General features: G+C 37.9%; 1 long non-coding RNA gene across 1 annotated transcript in view; it reads right to left on the bottom strand.

Moving 5' to 3' along the window:
- The window catches only part of LOC128249672 (uncharacterized), a 59249-nt gene that overhangs the window by 5485 nt on the left and 47517 nt on the right, over positions 1 to 6247 (bottom strand). Inside the window, exon 2 of the long non-coding RNA XR_008265786.1 lies at positions 162 to 2387. This is a non-coding gene — a long non-coding RNA (uncharacterized LOC128249672). The remainder of the gene's footprint in view (positions 1 to 161; positions 2388 to 6247) is intronic.

Here is a 6247-nt window from a genome sequence, read left to right as displayed (position 1 = left end):
AAGAAGCCCGTCGTATAGATATATATGTATATGTTTGTGTGTCTGTGTTTGTTCCACCACCACCACCACCAGCATCGCTTGACAACCGATGTTCGTGTGTTCACGTCCCCGTAACTTAGCGATTCGGCAAAAGTTACTGATATAATAAGTACTAGGCTTACAAAGAATAAGTCCTGGGGTCGATTTGTTCGACTTAATGCGGTTCTCCAGCATGGCCGCAGTCAAATGACTGAAACAAAGAAAAGAATAAAAGAATAGATAGATAGATAGATAGATAGATAGATAGATAGATAGATATGAATAAGAAATTATATAACAGTTTTCGCAACGACTCCTCTTCCTTCTGTTTCACACATAAACACGTACAAAAGCGCAATCTATGCTGTGTAACTGTAACATGCTTTTTAAATAGATGTCGCTGAGAATTTACAAATGTTTTTCTGTGTGAATGTGTACATGAGGATGTATATGAACATATTCGCTTACATTCCTCTATGTCAGTACATAAGTGTATGTATGTGCATGAGTACATGTTTACCAGAGATCAAATGGGAAAAAATAAGTTCAATATAAACAAAGATATATGAAATCTACCCATGGTAAAAAATATTACATCCTCTTTCTCTTTCTTTCCCTCAAATATGAATAATAGTCTAAATATAGGCAAATGCTTAAATAATTATTTTCAAGGATTAAATTGCATAAAAATATATAAACCATGTGCAATTATAGACAAATTTGAATACTTAAGGAAATAGCAGATATAATGACCTGAAATGTTGCTTTGAAGAACACATAAATGTTATTTAATTGCGTCTATGTCTAACTTATAACATTCTTTTTTCTAATAATAAATACTAAAATTAGTAGCAGTAACATTTGCAATTCTAAAACCAGAGACATTCGCGAGAAACAAAGAGAGCGCGGGGTGGGTGATAAGATAAATTTTGATAATGAAATATATACAAGTCAACGAACTTCTTCGCCAGTGCTAATTATGAAAGTTTTCAGTTTGCCAAATTAAGCGTTTCCTATTTAAAACTGCACGTGACACTGTGCTGCAGATAAATGTTTTGATAATGAACTCCGAGTAAACCATCATAGAATAAATGACTTCAAATTTTGGCTCAAGGACAGCAATTTTGGGGAGACGGGTAAGTCGATTACATCGACTCCAGTGAATAACTGGTACGTATTTTATCGATCACCGAAAAGATGAAAGGCAAAGTCAAACTCGGCTGAATTTCAACTCAGAATGTAAAGATGAACAAAGTGCCGCTGAGCATTATGCCCGGTGTGGTAACGCTTCAGCCACTTCGCCTCCATTTAACCATAATATTATAATACTAAGAGAAACAATGTGCTTTGGTCTGTTTTCTTTTAGTTTATGTAACATATACAATGATATTTTCTCAATATTTTGTATGTATACTTGTGTATGTGTATGAGTGTGTATCTATCGATCTGTCTATCTCCCCCCCTCTCTCTCTCTCTCTCTCTCTCTCTCTCTCTCTCTCTCTCTCTCTCTCTCTCTGTGTGTGTACATATATGCATATGTAAACAAATATTTTTAGAACGGTATAATCCAATGTGTTCGTTTCTAACTTAAAATGTAATTGAAAGGTAATTTGGGTTACTATTTTTCGCAAATCGTGTGAACGTGCAGAGGCCTTTTTTTTCATTGCACCGATGTAAACGTTATTCAAATCAGCCTTGATCGAACAAACTATGCAGAAGGCCGTTCTTGTCGTGACCAGCTGGTCATTTTGCGTGTCAGGAATTACATTGTTAAATACAGAGTATATCTCATAAATATAGATACCATTAGCAAGAAAGATTCCAATACAGCACCGGAAGTAAAAATACGTATTGTATTCATGGACCTAGCCACCAAACACAATAAGTTGGAGACTGTTCGTTTGTTGAACGTCGTCAGTTCCTTCCTGTTCAAGATCGGAAAGAACTGGCAGCCTATGATGGCAACCAGAAGCTACCAGATCATCTGTTTCCAAAAGAAACATTCTCGACGGTCAGAGATCGTCAGAGCCATACTGTTCATCAGAGATCATCAGGGCAAGAAATTACGTTCAGCAGTGACTGTTGTTGATGATGTCTTGAACTTCATGAATAAACTGCTGGCCAAGCAGCAGAGGGAAACCTTTTGACTGAAACAAGTAAAAGATTAAAAGATAGTTTAATACAGAGAATTTAAAGTAGTGATCATCAAAAATTTGATTAAAAAATACTTATCTTGTGAGGAGAAGACAATGTTGGCTCAAAGAGTGATACGATAATTGTGATCAGTTCAACAACTACGGAAATTAACTCTGGATCGGTTTCGTTCTTATCTGATGTCTTCAAGGAAACAGAAACTTCATCGAAACCTACTGAAGTAGTAATGAGAGAATTATTTAATTTATTTACAATAATTCTACATGTGTTGGCATGAAAATTAGCGTATTCTAAAGATTTACTGTGAATGATTTATTTCAAAACAATTTCTTTCAAAATAAGATGCTGTGACCTTCCTTATATTTTTCATCACGTGGCTGTGAAAATAGGAGGTGTGAAGATTCTGAACAAACAACTGTAAATATTCTTTTCTACTCTAGGCATAAGGCCCGAAATTTTGGGAGAGGAGGCCAGTCGATTAGATCGACACCAGTACGCACCTGGTACTTAATTCATCGACCGGAAAAGACGAAAGGCAATGTCGACCTCGGTGGAATTTGAACTGAGAACGTAAAGACAGATGAAATACTGCTAAGCATTTCGCCCGGTGTGCTAACGTTTCTTATTTCTTTACTGCCCACAAGGGGCTACACACAGAGGGGACAAACAAGGACAGACAAACGGATTAAGTCGATTATATCGACCCCAGTGCGTAACTGGTACTTATTTGTGCTAACGGTTCTTATTTCTTTATTGCCCACAAGGGGCTAAACATAGAGGGGACAAACAAATTTGTGCTAACGTTCCTGCCAGCTCGCCGCCTTAACAACTGTGAATATTGTCAATGTGTTAAGGCTGCGAGAATCATTAGTGCGCTGGACAAAATGCTTAGGGTTATTTCGTCCGTCTTTACGTTCTGAGTTCAAATTCCGCCAAGGTCGACTTTGCCTTTCATCCTTTCAAAATCGATAAAATAAATATCCGTTGAGCACTAGGGTCGATGTAGTCGACTTACTCCCTCTCCCCGATATTGCTGGCCTTGTGCTAAAGTTTGAAGCCAATATTATCATTGTGCTGTTATTCGTTCTGTTCAATTCTGTTTGAGTAAAATCCCATTCTTCAAGGGAAAGGTAAATTCACCTAAATCTAAAGTTTGTATAATTCAAGTCTTTAAGCAGCAGTAGTACTATATTTTTGCTGACTGTTATTGCTTAGTTCAATTCCTGTTGCAGTGCTTGAACATTTGAAAAGAAAACATCAGGTGGCGACAAATGGAGCGCGCTAGTGAAGATATTACTGTCTGAATACTAATTAATGCAACTACATCAAGTGCAGTCGGAGAGAAATACGCTTGAATCATAAGAACATGTTTTCTGATATAATAGTGAGATCTTGCCGTTGTTCTGTATGCTTTCATGATGATTGAGAGGAATGCGAAAAAAAACTTCAAATTATTCTAAAGATTATTTTTGCGAGTGGACAAGCACCTGCTGTGTCATATGAATTTGATTTGTTCTAAATACCAAGTATAACTGTGGAAATCCAAAGTTTCAGTTTTGTTAGGTAAATAAAAAAATTCGAGTTTTCTTGAATAACTTGAATTCCAGCATTATTGATTTATGTAAGGCGGTGAGCTGGTAGAATCGTTAGCACGCCGGGCGCAATGCTTAGCGGTATTTCGTCTGTCGTTGCGTTCTGAGTTCAAATTCCGCCGTAGTCGACTATGTTTTTCGAGGTCGATAAATTAAGTACCAGTTGCGTACTGAGGTCGATCTAATCGACTAGTCCCCCCTCCCCAAATTTCAGGCCTTATGCCGATGGTAAAAAGGATTATAGATTTATGTAGCAACTAATAGGATATTTTGGAATATTCCAAAAGCAAACTCGACCTCAACGGAATTTGAACTCAGAACGTAAAGACGGATGAAATGCCGCTAAGCATTTTGTCCGGCGTACAAACGATTCTACCAGCTGACCGCTTTTACCTACTTTATAATAATCCCAAAAATCAATATTCAGGCTTCTTAAACATATTTTCTATTACACATTTCTTCGGCTATTTTTCATTGATCTAACATGGCTGCCTTTTGTGTTTGCTTTTATGCGGTTCTCTCACGAGACAGTATTCTCGCATGCTTCTCAGTTTCCACTCATCTTTTGCTCCTACTTCTACTACAAAGCTTTGGAGAAATCCAAGAATCTAAGAATCTCAATAAATTATAAACTACCCAAGGGTTTCTTTTTAAAGAAGAATACTTTAAAAGATTCTAATCCTAGATTTAAAAACAAAAAGGAATTGTCACATTTGGAATGCTTATATCGTCTATCTTTTACTTATTTCAGTCACTGGACTGTGGCCATGCTGGGGTACCGCCCTGAAGGGCTTTAATCGAACAGATCGACCCCAGTACTTTTTACTTTTAAGTCTGATACTTATTCTGTCATTCTACTTTACTAAAACTCTATATGCGAGTACGTAAACAAACCGACACCGGTTGCCAAGTCGGGGTGTCAAACACAGACACAAAGACGCACACTGCACACACATACACACACACACATACATATATATATATACAACGGGCTTCTACATTCACTCACAAGGCAATGGTCGTTCCGAGGCTATAGTAGAAGACACTTGCCCAAGGTGCCACGCAGTGAGACTGAAGCCGGAACCATGTGGTAGGTAAGCAAGGAACCGCGAGTGAGACTGAACCCGAATACACGAGGCTGAAGCTTGAGCGTCTTAACCACACAGCCATGCCAGCCATACCTGCATATATAACAATGCCTGCGCTTGTATGATGGTAGGGCTGCCAGCTAATGCCGGACATGTGACACTCTGAAACAGTAAGCTAAGCACACCTTCGCTTAAGCTCACCTAATGTATCTCTCTTCTCTGGAATTATACAAACTTAGTAAACACTTTATCCAGTTTGACTAATTTCTATCCTCTGGTACTGTCTGGACATAAGGGTTTTATCTAAAAGCAACAACGTACAAGGTTTGAAGCTGACCGAGAACAACACCAACCTTGTGACCAGTCAGGATGAGTAAATAAAGAGCATTATGTGTCGTTTGTCATTTAACAACATCGTTCATTGAAAACACAATTGATTCTAGCAGCCCCATAATGTCTCTAGTTTTCTTTGCTTAAAAAAAAAATTTAATCATTAACATTTTATAATCTGGAAATTTATTATAATTCATTTCAAACTGAATATTCTATAAACGTTTTTGCGATAATTAGCAGTTTAAGATGTTTGCAAATATCGTTGATTTATTCATATCTTGAAACTAGCATATTCAAACTGTCATAACAACGGAGATGGCCATTTTCCGAGGAAGATTAAGTGCATGAAATAAATTTACATAATATAATTATAATACAAATAAAATGAGCGTTACACAATTGTGTTGGCTGAGATAGAGGATTGTAAACCATCTGAACACTGGAAAAGGTTTACTTACGTCATGATCATTCCCACAGGGTATCAAAATGCTGACATCATGACTGTTGTGCAATTCTCTGAAAATACTGTAAAGCATGTAAGCCGTGACACGGACATCATTAAAAACCAAGTTTCCTCAAACTGTGATGGCCTTTGAGCGTGTCTTCAGTGAAAGTGACGTCATGCCGCCCCACGTTTTGAGAAGGGTCTCAAGGTTTAATTCAAGCAGCTATGAGAAGCTGCTGGAGACTATGGTGAAACCCTGGGTGGAGATGGTTGCTACTAGAGGGCGATATGTGTAGCAGTAGGATTTGGCTCCTTGCCATACTTCTGAAAAGAGTCAAAAGTAATTATCGGAGAATTTCTACGACTTCACAAGCCCCAATTTCTGGCTTCCAAATTCCACCGATTCTTTCATGAACTAGTGTGTAGAGTACGATTGAGGAAGACACTGACCACACTTCTTGCAGCAACAAAGCCGAATTGGGGGCCAAGATCAAAGAAGTACTCGAAAAACTTCCCAGAGACACAGTAAGAAACGCATGTGCGAAGTTCCAGTGTTGTATATATAGTGGAGAATATATACTCTACAAAATCCGGGGAAGCTATCTTATGAGCCTAAA

Source organism: Octopus bimaculoides, chromosome 17 (assembly GCF_001194135.2).
Source record: "Octopus bimaculoides isolate UCB-OBI-ISO-001 chromosome 17, ASM119413v2, whole genome shotgun sequence".
In the NCBI taxonomy this organism is placed as follows: Eukaryota; Metazoa; Mollusca; class Cephalopoda; order Octopoda; family Octopodidae; genus Octopus; species Octopus bimaculoides.
Note: the sequence above shows the minus strand (reverse complement) of the source record. Positions and strands in the feature narration are given on the sequence as shown.